At 36.7% G+C, this 14,155-nt stretch overlaps 1 protein-coding gene across 2 annotated transcripts in view; it reads right to left on the bottom strand.

The window, feature by feature from the left end:
• The window catches only part of Nin (blastoderm-specific gene 25D), a 511,736-nt gene extending 497,941 nt beyond the window's left edge, over positions 1–13,795 (bottom strand). For both annotated transcript variants that reach the window (XM_090406751.1, XM_090406750.1), the window contains exon 1: positions 13,195–13,795. The gene's annotated coding sequence lies outside the window, so the exon portion shown is untranslated. The remainder of the gene's footprint in view (positions 1–13,194) is intronic.
• Positions 13,796–14,155: the final 360 nt, after the last annotated feature.

Genomic DNA, 14,155 nt, shown 5'->3' with positions numbered 1-14,155 from the left:
TTGAGACTAAAAACTTGAAGTTTCCATGAGGGTAACTCTGCTATCTCTGTATGAAACTAACTAACTCACCTTCTATTGAAAAGCCATGATAAAGGTTCTTTATATTATAGACAGGACTGAAACCCAAGTTTTCCAATCAAAAAGCAATTAACAGAAATACACACACATACATGAACTGATGTTTTTCTGTATGTACATTTATTGGACCATAGATCAGAAGATGAACTCATCCTTAAAGGAATGTTGGTATCTCTCCATAAGCCATATTATTATTACGTGACACCTCCAAGGAGTCCAAATCCTCATCGAGGGAGGGACCTACTCTACAACTCTCCGTCTCCACCACTCAATCCACCAACTACAGCAAACCACATCACCTACACCATCTACTGCCCACCACTACTAGTGTTTTTACAATCGCAAAGATCCATGCCATGGTAGGATTTCAACCCACAGCCTTTTGGTTGTAGAGCAGATATGCTAACCACTAGGCCAACCAGGCTGGCAAAGAACTAACCTTGTCAAGGGTGGGATTTGAACCCACACCTTCGAAGAGACTAGTGCCTTAGGCAGCTCAGCCACCCAACCTCCCTATATATGTTACTAGCAAAGAGACAAATTATAAAAGTTTCATTTCTGTCTGAAATACTTAGGACATAGAGAACAGAAATGGTGCAAATATTGTTTTTAAAAGTCGACAAAGGATGAACATAGCCATTTATTATTTTTTCTATGCAATCATATATTCATTTAAAAAAAAACAGGTAGATTTTTATTATTATTACTACTACTATTATGATTCAGGCCTGCATGGAGTCAAAAGACTCATCATGGGAGGTCCTTCCTAGAAAACACAAAGTCTATTATACCACTCCTTGAACTCATCGACTGTTCGTGCTCTCACCACTATCAGACAATGCATTCCTCTGTTCAACCACTCTCCATGCAAAGTAACTACTCCTCATCCCTTGCTCGCAGCTTCCTTTCATAACTTCCAGGGATTTAATGAACTACAATTCTTATTGCCATGTAGAGTTAAGAAAACACAATGTGATCCCAAAAAATGAACATACTAATAAGCACCTGATTTCTGATATATTAATGATGGGATGCGACATTTATATACCTTCTTGTATTCATTTTCTTTCTGTAAATAGAACATTAAAGATATTATCATCAGTTTGTCTTGATAGCTTTTATTACACTGGCAGCTCCATGGAGTCCACAGACCCACTAAACATTATGCCAGCAGTATTTATTATACTTCACTTTGAACTCATTCACAGTCATGCCATTTACAACGGACTTTGGCAACCTATTTGACTCATTCACCATTCTCCAAGCAAAAAAATCAAGTCTTTGCACCCTTGCTAACCACATTCTTGCTCAATTAAACTGGCAGCTCCATGGAGTCCACAGACCCACTAAACATTATGCCAGCAGTATTTATCATACTTCACTTTGAACTCATTCACAGTCATGCCATTTACAACGGACTTTGCCAACCTATTTGACTCATTCACCATTCTCCAAGCAAAAAAATCAAGTCTTTGCACCCTTGCTAACCACATTCTTGCTCAATTTCCAAGTATCCATCCTTGTCTGGAAAATTTCATATGTGTCAATCCTGTAAAAACCTTTCAGTAATTTGTATGTCTCAAACATATCATTCCTTTTCTGTCTATCAGCCAATTTCTGTAATCCACAAATTTTTAACCTAATCCTCATAAGGTACATTCCATAGATCTACCACCAACTTGGACTTGCCTCTGGATCCTCTCCTCCTCATCCACAGGATACCCATCAGATCTGTGCACAGTAGTCAAGAAGATAAGGTCTTATAGCCTGCTTATCTCTGCTCGTTAAGGTATTCTTCAGTAACCAAGTAATCCAATGAGCTTTAACGACTTTCAGTTTTAGCCAGTTTTGCAATATGCCCCCTAAACTTTAACCCCCCCCCTATCTACCAACACTTCCAAATTCCTGGATTCAACTATTTCCTGAAGTACAGCTTCATCAATATCGTACACAGTAATCTTTTCACACCAAAACCTTACACTTTGTTCTGTTTTGCACATACTGCAAGGCTATTTAAGCTTTCCTGCAGAATTTCAACATTATCTTAATTGGCTGCTTTCCTTCATGCTTACACGGTGATTAGAATACATTATGAAACTTATGTAAACAACTACTGTGTTAGAGTAAAACTTTAGTTTAATATAAACCAAAATAAACACTCGACGTTTTGACCTTCACATGAAGGTCATCATCTGGAGTACACACATACATACAAAAGCCTTTGCAAAATCCAACAGTATCACATAGGCTGATTACTTTTATCAACTCAGTGTTCACTGTATTATAAAGGTGAGTAGGTTACTGAATTCAGCATGGCCTAAATTTCACAAAACATTGCCCTCAATATAGTATTCCATTCCTGTATTTTCCTCTTAACCAACTTCTCTAATACCTTGCCTAACACTTCTCAGATGCTGACTGGTTAATAATTTTCTACCTCAATCTTGAAGCCTCTTTAGGCAATGAAACTATTTTCCTCCTCTTTCTATCCCAAGAGGACACCCAGAGTAGACACTTAAATTAAACAATGCAGTTAAAGGCAATGCCATTTCCTAGCACCTTCTTGTAATATTCAAGCTAGTATACCATCTAATCCCATAACTGAATTAACATCAAGGTTCTGTAATATCCTATGCAACTCTAGCTCATCTGTGTCCATATAAGTCTTTGCCTCTCTTGTTACTCCACCTGGATTTTTGCTGAATTATGAATAGTTGAATTGCTAAGTAATCACTTAGTAATTCAACTATTTTGTCTGCTTTAATTACCTCTCACATTGGCATTTGTCAAAATTATTCTTCCATAATTATTGGTTCATTTCACTTGCCACACACCAAAAAAATTCTTTGGAATTACCTTTGGCTTACACTGCTAATTTCCTCTCATACTCTGATTTTGCCTTCTTTACCATACTGTCCCCTCAGGCCTATGCTTTGTACTGCTGCTTATATGTCTGCTAGTCACATTTATCTTTGAATTCTCTCCCCAAATTTTTACTTTGTTTGTAGCTCCTACTTAATGATGCTATGTCCATTTAACTCAATTTATTTATCCTCCTGACCCTGAGTATGCAAATCTGCTACTACTTCTTTCAAACACTCCTTTACAACTCTGAGTATGCCAATCTGCTACTACTTCTATCAAACACTCCTTTACCAGCTCTCATGTCTTATTAACATCCAACCCTGGCAGTTTCTAATGCCATGGCATTTCCTCAAGCAATCTCCTGAGTTTTTCATACTTACCAGCCCTGTAATTCCACATACACCTCCCCAAATGAAAATTCCACACTCAGACATTTCCTCAGTCAAGACCACATGATCGCTCTTACCAGTTGGCAGCAATGTGGCCATCTTGGTTACAGACTAAATCCTCTGATGCAATTAAGATCTAGCACTCTCAAGCTCCTGGTACCATCCATCACCATGCTATCTCGGGTAACTATCCCTTAGTAACTGCATAAATTATATTTTTTTCCTCCCATGTGTCCTTTCCTCCTTCCGATCTATGTTCCTATAGTTGAAGTTCCCCATGGGCGTCTCCAGAGGGGGTCAAACGGTTCACTTGCCCCCCCCACAAGGATCAACTTGTGGGAAAAAAAAAAAAAATTAAATTAAAATTTACTGATGTAATTTCTCCAAGCTTCCTACCCCCCCTGGAAAATTTTCTGTGGACGCCCATGCCCATAATAATTACTTGCCTCCACTCATTGAGCTTATTTGCTGATGCATACTATCCCCATCATCCTTCATATCCCCTGATCTATGGCAGAAACTGTATATTTTGTCCTGTTGACCTCTGTCTCACACCAGGTGGCCTCAAATGCACTATTTTCACTGACCTTCAACCGAATTCCTACTCTTTTCAACTGCAGTTCATCAGCTATTAGGGGTCCAGGTCGCCATCTTTGTCTAAAAATTTTAATTTAAAGGATTTTATTCAGTGTACCGTTTGTGAAATGTATGCTTTGAGGAGAGCAGTTGGAGTCTGGTTAGACAAGGATAGTGGAGTGAATGTGTGCAGAAAGTGTAAGGAATGTGAAGATTTAAAGAGTGTTTCAGGTCGTGAGAGTGATATCGTTGTTGAAAGTGAGACTGTAGAAAATAGTGATATGCGAGGCATGAATAGTGATATTATTTGTGAGGTAGCACCAGATAGCTGTGAGAGTGGCATTGAGAGTGAGAATGAGGGCAAACATACATAACGAATGAATGAATTAACGGATAATAAAAATGATGAGAGAGATGCAATGAGTGAGATCGCAAGGTTATGCGGAGCGATACACAGGGCTAATCGGCAGCTGGAGCATTGGCAAAAATGTTTACCAAGCATACCAAATAATGAACGGCAAAAGTATAATAAGAAAAATAAGAGTATGACAGTGAGTGTAAATAAAATGAAAGAGCGATTGTTGTACGGAGATTCGTTAGTAGGAGGTGTGATAGATGAGAGTTTAACAAAATCGTACCAACCGATTTTGCTAACGTTATGGATGTAAGCGAGTCAATTAGAATGCAAAAGCAGAGGGTGAAAGAATTGATAGTGGTAGCAGGAACAAATGATTTGAAAGGAGACAAAATAGCTATGAGAGAGGATTTGAAGGAATTGCTTGAGGTGGCAGAAGAGAAGTGTGAGAGAGTTAGGATGGTGAGTCTGTTGCTGCGGTATGACAGCGAAGAGTATAGAAGGAGGGCCAAAATTGCTAATGACTTCATGTGCGGATTATGCAGGAGTGTGGCGTGGAATTTGTGGATGTGTGGAGTGAGTTCGATGGGCAAAAGGATTTATATAAGATGGATGGTTTACATTTGAATGGATTTGGTGTATGGAGACTTGAAAAGGTGTTGTTGAATGAAGTGAATGTGCAGAATCAGGGACACTAGAGTTATTAAGGGGGGGGGGGAAGTAGATATGCAGACTTTAGGGAGACAGTTGAGTGTATGAATGTGTGTAAAATGCCCAAGTGAGTACGAAGGACAAAAAATCAGAACGGGATAGTTAGTATAAGGCATCAAAATAGGAATGGGACAAATGGGCTTCTGAAATTCATATATACTAATGCCAGAAGTATCAGGAATAAGAAGGAAGAATTTTTGGCCTTGGTTGGCACTTCCAGGCCACAGGTTATTGGCATTAGTGAAACACGGCTGACAGAAGATGATATAGCTAGTGGGATAGAATGTGAGGGGTATGGTGTGTTCAGGAGTGACAGGGAGAATAAAATTGGGGGAGGAGTGTTATTGATGATAACTGATGAGCTACAGCCAAGGAGAATAGAAGTGGAACTGCAGGATAGAGAAAAGAGCACATTTGAGGCCATTTGGTGTGAGATTGAGACTAGCAGAACAAAATATACAGTTGGGTGCTGCTATAGGATGATGGAATAGATGGTGGAGATAGTATGCATAAGCAAACAGAAGAAATGAGTGGAAGGAGGGTAATTATTATGGGAGATTTCAACTATGGTAACATTGATTGGAAGGAGGAGAGGACACATGGGAGGAAGGAATTGGATTTTATGCAGTTATTAAGGGAAAACTATCTGCGACAGCATGTAATGGAAAATACTAGTGGTCAGAGAGTGCTTGACCTAGTAATTGCATCTGAGAACTTGGCTGTAACGAATATAACCACGTTGCCACCAATTGGTGAGAGTGATCATAGGGTCTTGACTTGGGAGGTGGCTAAAGGTGTGGAATTTACAATTAAGAGAGGGTACATGTGGAATTATCGGGTTGGTAAGTATGACAGACTTAGGAGTTTGATTGGTTCAGCGTCATGGCATATAAAACTTCAAGGGCTGGATGTTGATAGTGCATGGGAGGTGGTTAAGAAGTGTTTGCATGAGGCAATGGCTGACTGTATACCTAGAGTATGGATAATAAATCAAGTAGGGGTTAAATGGATGAATAACATCATTAAGCTTGAGCTGAAAAAAAAGAAACAACTATGGAGGGAATTTAAGGAGAAAGGTGACTGGCAGACACATGAATGGTATAAAGCACAGGCCAGAAGGGTAACGAGCGTGGTAAGAAAAGCAAAAGCGGATTATGAAAGAACATAAGCCGTGCAGGCTAAAGAGAATCCCAAACAGTTTTTTCAACATGTGGCAAGTAAAAGAAAAAATGTATATGGCAGAATGATTTTAAAGAATGCCGATGATAGGGAGGTAACCGAATCAGTTGATATAGTTAAATTACTGAGCAAGCACTTTGCAAGAGTATATCATCCAGGTGGTGACATTGCAAGAATGAATGAACCAATAGCTTATATGGGAATTCTGGTGAATGAAGTGAAGGTGTATAGTCTATTACAAAACCTCAATGTCAATACATCTGTGGAATTGGATGGTATACAAGCTCGTGTCGTACGTGAAGCGGCTAAAGAATTGTCAGTACCCTTGACCATTTTGTTTAATTTGAGTCTCGGGTCTGGGTTAGTCCCAAGGGGGGTGGAAACAGGGGGAAATAGTTCCACTGCATGAAGGAGGTTCCAAGACTGCTGCTGTAAATTACCGACCGATCAGCATATCAGGAATCATTGTCAAGGTCTTAGAGAAATTAGTCAAGAAAAGAATACAGGATTGGATAGATGAAAATGGGATATTGTATGGGGGACAACATGGTTTTGTGAAGGGTAGATCATGCCTCAGTAACTTGCTCACGTTTTATAACACAGTGATGGCTGAACCGGATAAGGGTAATGAATTACAGTGATTCTACTGGACCTTGCTAAGGCCTTTGACAGGATACCACATGGAATCCTGTCAAATCAGTAAACTAATCAGTAAACTGCAGCATGTGGGGGATGGATATAGGGTTGGTGAGATGGATGGGAGGGTGGTTGATGGAGAGATATCAGAGAGTGGTTTATTCAGGAGTAGAGTCCAAAAGACGGCCTGTGACTAGTGGTGTGCTGCAGGGTTCTGTTCTTGGACCACTACTTTTCAAATTGTTCATTAATGATATAGGAAAGGATCTGAGAGGAAGTGTTCATTTGTTTGTTGATGATGCAAAGTTGGGTAGAGCATTTATTATTATTACCCCCAAGACTCATGGAGTCAAAGACTCATCTGGAAGGTTCCTTTATCACACACACAGCTCATCATACCGTGTCTTAAACACACTCAAACTCCTTGCAGACACCACACTCTCAGGCAAGGCATTCCAATCATTTACAACTCTGCACGAAAAAACCTGCCTCTCACTCCCCTACTCACACCCTCTTTATACAGTTTCCAGGGATGACCTCTGGTTCTCCCCTGATCTCTCACTATTTTCTGTAGAACTACTCCAACATTGATCCTATAACAACCCCTTACCAACTTGTAGGTCTCTATCATATCTCTCCTCTTCCTCCTGTCCACCAGACTCTGCAAATTACATCTTCTCAATCTTTCCTCATACTCAACATTCCAGAGGTCAGAAACTACCTTAGTCAGTCGCCTTTGGACCCCTCTCCAACATCTTTTCATCCTTCTAAAAACCAGGTGACCAAATCTGGGCACAACAGTCCATGTGTGGCCTAATCAAAGCCTTATACAATGGTGAGTGCACTTATACAATAGTGAGTGCACAGGTTGTCAAAATTTTGCAAGATGATTTGGATAGTTTGGAAAACTGGGCTAAGGAGAATGGATGTCAATTTAATGTGGCAAAGTGTAAGGTTATGCATTTTGGGGTGAAAAGATTAGCAGCAGTATATCACATTGGTGGAACCGTATGCCAAGAGATTGACGAGGCCACGGATTTGGGAGTGTTGGTGGATAGGGAGTTGAAGTTTATGGGGCACATCACAAAAATGGCTAAATCAGATCATCAAATCACTTGGTTGCTGAAAAATACTTTAACAAGCAGAGACAAACAGGTTATTGTTCCTCTGTATCAAGCCTTGATAAGACCCCATCTAGACTACTGTGCCCAGATATGGCGCCAGGGTTTCTTCTTGATGGGGAGGAGGAAGAGAGGATGCATAGACATGCGACCAAGATGATAGCAGGTCTATGGAATGAACCTTATGAGAACAGGTTGAAGATTTGTAGGTTGCAGAAATTGGTTGATAGGTGGAAAAGGGGTGATATGATTGAGACATTTAAATTACTGAAGAGTTTCTGTAAGATTAATTCAGAAGATATTTTTGAGAATAGGACTGGTGGTGGTGGGAGGACTAGGGACCATACATGGAAGCTGGGCAAGAGTGTGGTTAGCAAGGGTGTTAGAGCTAGGTTTTTACTTGGAGAGTGGTGAATGAGTGAAATAAGCTGCCAGAGTCTGTTGTGGGTGCCATGACTGTGAATGAGTTCAAGGCGAGGTATGACAGATATTATGTGAATGTCAAATAGTTGTTCTTGACATGATGTTAGGGCCTCCCTCGATAAGTCTGTCGACTCCTTGGAGTTGTCCGTAATAATAATAATGTTATCAACATACTCCTCTCCTCATTCTTTTCTCTCTATCCTCCCTGAAATTACTACCACCCTTCACATCCTATCTCACTAACTATATCACCTTCTGTCAGCCATATCTGAGTAATTTGTCAATAACTTTTGGGCAAGAGGAACTAAAATGCCACAAACTCCTTCTCCCCCCCTCTTGTTCTGAATACCTGGCAATTATGCACATAAGGACAAATAGCCCACCCACCCCCCTAGGCCCACAGCTATCTTGATGCATTATATGCTATTCTCTATAAACAATCTAGAAAAGAATTGTTAAGACAGCTGCCAATATAAATTTAAATTGGATAATCTATGATGGAGGGAATTAATCTCTTGAAGGAAGGTATGTAAATCTCTCAGAGAGATAAGATCTCAAATTACAAAAATGGTGTCTCTATGTTTAAATGGAAGGGTGAGGACCAGACAAGATGTTATGCAAAGTCTTGCATAACAATTATAGATGGAAAGTGAAATAGGCAAACCCATCACTGTTCCCTCAATCTGAAGAACTCTTTATAACAAAGAATCCTGCACCCATTCACCCAAATTTGTGGCCTACATTTACCGTTTCTGGATTCTCGGTCACTGTTTCCTTCTCTCCATGTAACTTCAGTTGTAAGGTTTGAATGCAGTGGCTCAGCTGCAGTCATACCAATTATGTCATTAAGAAATGATGCCATAACTTAATTATCCCAACAGCATTACTCCTATAAAATAAACATCAGATCATTCACTATTCTCCTTCTTAACTTACTTGTATCCTATTGAAATAGCAATGAAATTACTTCAGGAAATGGATAACTAAGATTATTTTTATTAAATAATTCAGATTAACATATGCTTTTTAACCTTGATGATATCATTTCAAGAGAGTCTTCCTTTTCTGGATTAGTTCTTAATATCTAGACACTCAATTAGTTCTTTGTCATATATGTGACAATTGGCTTCATAACTAGTTAATTTTAGATCTTCATTCCACTGATCAAGGCTAGTATTAATTTTTTTGCAATGGAGACAATAATAATAATAATAATAATAATAATAATAATAATAATAATTCGGTACTACCTTTTAGCAATATGAGAGCCTGGTTCACCAAGTGGGCAGTTTCCAACCAATAAGTCATGGGTTGAAACCCCATTGTAGACATATCTGCAGTGTATTTCTGCAGGTTGTGAATGTCTTCAAGTGGGTATGACACCACCAACTGCTCACTGGAGGCCCAAAATGGCTTGAAAAAGTCCATGTTTGATCTCTAGTGCAAGGTTTCTAGAATAGTTAATCTCAGCTCCACAGTGCTATCTCATATATAAATGATTTGCAATCATTTGTATGTGAGATTTACATAAAGGAAAATGATAACAATTAAATTAAAAGTTGCAAATCAGCACCTCTTAAGTGGTGCCTAAGGCAAAAAGCACCAGGTGTTGGATGATTTATCAGCAGTGTAATATCACACTACTATGCTCATGCAATGAGTACAGGAGGGAGAGGAAGTACCATTTCAACTTTTCTTGGATAGAGTTAATATGAAAGAAATGCCTCATTTTACAACTAGCACTGAACTTACAACTGTTGTTTGGTCTAAGGATTTTTAAGTGGTATATACTTATATGAAAATATATTGATACATACACTATTATGAAAATGGCATGTTTAGATTGCAGAAAACTAATGCAAGATAGACAGCATGCTGATAAAAGCCTGAAGTGGCTTGAAAAGTTAGTGTGGTTGGTCTATGAAACCAGGTTCTCAGATCAGACTAAGGGTTAGAAAATCTGATAGGTTTACAACTTTTGTGAGGAGTACTAACATAAATATGCCCATATATTTCAAATTAAAAAGCATTTGCTGATATCAGTTTATGGATTTCCCTTTAAGCAACTTAAAGCAATCCAGATATCCAAATCTGGTTTTATGTTTGCTGACAGAGAAAGAATTTTTTTTTTTTTTTTGTTTGGGGTACATCCTCTTATTTTTAGGAAATTAGTATTAAACTGATCTGAACAGAATGTTTGCACTACTAAAGAGAAACTGCAACAGTTCTGTTGCAGTATTATGCAAAAACAAAACTAATGTAACCCATAGCTAATGCAAGTGTATATTATTCCTATTAACTTTTACTTAAATATATAACCCATTAGGTAAATTTATATTGATGATTTTTCTCATTAGTGTGAGTTCACCATACTTCGAGATGATCCAGGATTGCATAAATAAATACTGTTTAGTTTTTGCAGCAATTAATTATTATTATACAGGTATCTCCATGAAGCCAAAAGACTCATTGTGGGAGACCAAACTAACCATTATTCACACAATATCTATCATACCTCTCCATTACCATCAGGGCACTTACAACTACCTCTGGCAATTTATTCCAGTCATTCACCACTCTTCAAGCAAAAATATCTATGGACATATCATGCTAACCACACTTCTACACAACTTTCAGGTATGATCCTTAGTTCTTTCTCTCTCTACTTCATGTGTATTGAAACATTTCTTATTAAGAAGTAAAAATATATTAATTTAGTCACTTTAATAAAATATTATTTAATGTGTTTGGTTTTTATTTCAGACTTCAAGATTAGTACCATAGCCTTAATCCTTAGCCAACCATAAGTAGGCTAAGGATTAAATGATGTGCTGTTTCCAGTTCTTATGCGAAATATTACCACAAATATTCCACAAGACTGGAAACAGCACATATCAAATTCCTGGTATGTACTCTCAAAGTGGGTGTAGAGGATACGTAAAACTTCAATCTCACACACAAGTATGTGTGTGAAAGAGCAAAATAGACCATAAATCTCCCTTCTATAAATTACAACTGACCCATGGTACTAATGTACCATAAGTTCACATCTCATGGGTAGGATTCACATTAAAAAAAACAAAAACTAAATTAAGTTAAAATAAATCTATAATAAAATATGAACATGGTTTTATTTTTTTTTTCAAGTAATGTATACATATAAAATAAGAATAACCTAGTAATCAAAGAATTATTCGATTTTCTAAGCATAAATAAAATTTTAAGAAATCACGATATACTAAAATTAATTTTTTTTAATTAAATTATTAATTATCATGTGTTTGTCTTTCATGCAAGTTCATAAGAAAGGGCACTGAAGAAAAAGAATAAAATAATGTTCCATATCCATTTAGCAACTATAAGAACTGTTCCTTTGGAAAATATATACCCGAAGTATTATAATTTATTTAAGAGAACATGTTGGCACACTCCCCCTCGATGAGTCTTCGGACTCCCTGGAGGTGTAACATAATAATAATATAATACTGATAACTAATAGTTAATTTTATACCAACTGAACAGTGCATGAAAAGAGAATATTAAAATATTGGGGATGAACAAAATTCGGTAGGTTTTTTTTTATTATGGATGATCAACAAATCGCTATGGAAAAATTACTTCCTATAGATTAAAAAATCCATTTACATTTTCAATAAAACCAGAGAGATGAATATCTGTTTTAAATTATATTTCGGTAATAATAACTTTATTATGGTGCTAAAAGAAATGTCGTAATGTCTTCAATCCATAAAAGGAGATATTAATTCTAAAAGGCGGAGCTAACCAACGTGAATGTGATTTAGAAATGGCATTGTCTCTACCAAAATTCTTGCAATATTTCTTATTTAGCTGTCTCTTTTTTTTTACCTAAAGTACTTTTCTATTATTCTTATTTAGACATGTAATTAATCTAAAAACGAAAACCGAAATTATATGCATTGTGTAATTTCTAGTCCATAACATAGGTTACCGCTTTTCAAAGTGGTTGTGAACATAAGAGCCGATGTGCAAAGGCATCTAAGTATTATTTTTAAAAAAAATAAAAATAAGATTAGAGAAATTGAAAACCAAACAATTGCACATGAAAGTAAAATGATAGTGAAAACGCAAGAGAAGGTGAAGTTTTCTTCTGTATTTTATATGGAAAAGATTTTTAAAAACATGCTTTAAAACATAAGATTGCAATGTTTCTAAAATATATTACTAAACTGGAGGGTGGAGGGAACTTGTGTATGTAACCCATATTTAAAACATTAATAGTAATTAAAAGAACAATGTCAAACTCAACAGTACTATAATTGTTATTATTAGTAATTAATTACGAGTGATATAAAAGCATTTTCGGTTCATAAACGTATTACACAATATTATGAATAATTACTGGTAATTACTATATTTGTTTCGGAATATCAAAATTATTATGTCGTATGGGACAAAGGCATATGTGCATTTCTTTTCTCTCTTTTTTTTTTTTTTTTTCCGGGAACGTATGATTAATCGCGTCGTTTCTTACATGAATATATAATATACAATGGACGGATATCAAAGAAGTATACATATTTCAAAATGAAAGCTTTCACACAAAAAAGTAAATAATATTTAACAATATCAAAAATGCATACTTGAATACTATTCCAAAAAAAGAGTATTTTCCTTGGCTCAGAAAAACATGAAATTATTTAATATGCTGACATCAACAAAATTAAAATTGCTGATATGACAATCATTATTCTGACTTATTAATTTTTAGATATCCTGCTATTAGAAAATTTAAATTGAAGGTAAATGCCCAAAACGGGATGGAAATGATACTGAAAATATAATTTTAAAAGTTGCAAATGTCATAATAAAACGTACTTACCATTTCATGAAGTACTCAGCTACAATTATTCAAATCAATAAATTATTATCACTAGTTCAAATAATTTTTAGGAACTCTGTAAAATGTTTTCTGAAAACAAACATTATCCTTTTCATTTATTGAAAGCAAAGGTTACTACTACTGCAGCAATGCTTGTTTTTCGTTCCATGTAACAGTTATCACATACTACCTCAAGTGTTCATGTATACTTCGCTTCGGTTCAATATGTTATATGACTATGCTACGTAAACTCAATTCAAATAAGAACACTTCAGTTACACCTATACAAGAGTTACCATGGTGAACAGCCGACGCGCACTTACCACGAAACGCAGCTGTTTAGGCCTAGCCAGTTAGCAACGAGGCGATCTATGACAAAACGCTCTGAGTGTCGTGATATAATTAAATGTAGAGGCACTCAGAGTGCAGATGTACATGTTTTGTCGCTTTCAAAAGTCCTTTATTATCTTACTTAGCTCACACCAATAAATGTATTTTGAAGTAGTTCATAGTAACAAAGTATGACAATCACAATAACTTAACACTCACATAAAATCTCATGATTTAACAGCAATTTGTGAAGGTTTACCAGTCAAGCACATTTCCTGACTTCTTACGTATAAAACTTTGTGTTTCTATATATTAAATGTATACGCAGTTTGAATCATATTCAGCAGATAAACACTTTCCCGCCATTGGCGCAACTGTACCTCTCCCACGATAGTTAGTTATCTTACTGGCAAGGCATTTGTATTATTTCACAGCGTAAACATTCTACACCTGTCAGAGAATTGTGGCGCCACCTAGAAAGCCGGTAAAATGAGATCTTTCGACAGAAAATGTTCATAAAAACGAACTTCAATGCAACTTAGTGAAAATTTTTCGTAAAGTTAATTATATTAAGTAATGTGAATAAAATATAGTAATTCAACCTAACAACACTATAAACAAAATGGTACGA

Source organism: Typopeltis vanoorti, chromosome 17, assembly GCF_054136105.1.
Source record: "Typopeltis vanoorti isolate ZY-2024b chromosome 17, IOZ_Tvanoo_1.0, whole genome shotgun sequence".
Taxonomy (NCBI): domain Eukaryota; kingdom Metazoa; phylum Arthropoda; class Arachnida; order Uropygi; family Thelyphonidae; genus Typopeltis; species Typopeltis vanoorti.
The sequence above is the reverse complement of the archived record's forward strand: the minus strand, read 5'-3'. Positions and strand labels throughout refer to the sequence as shown.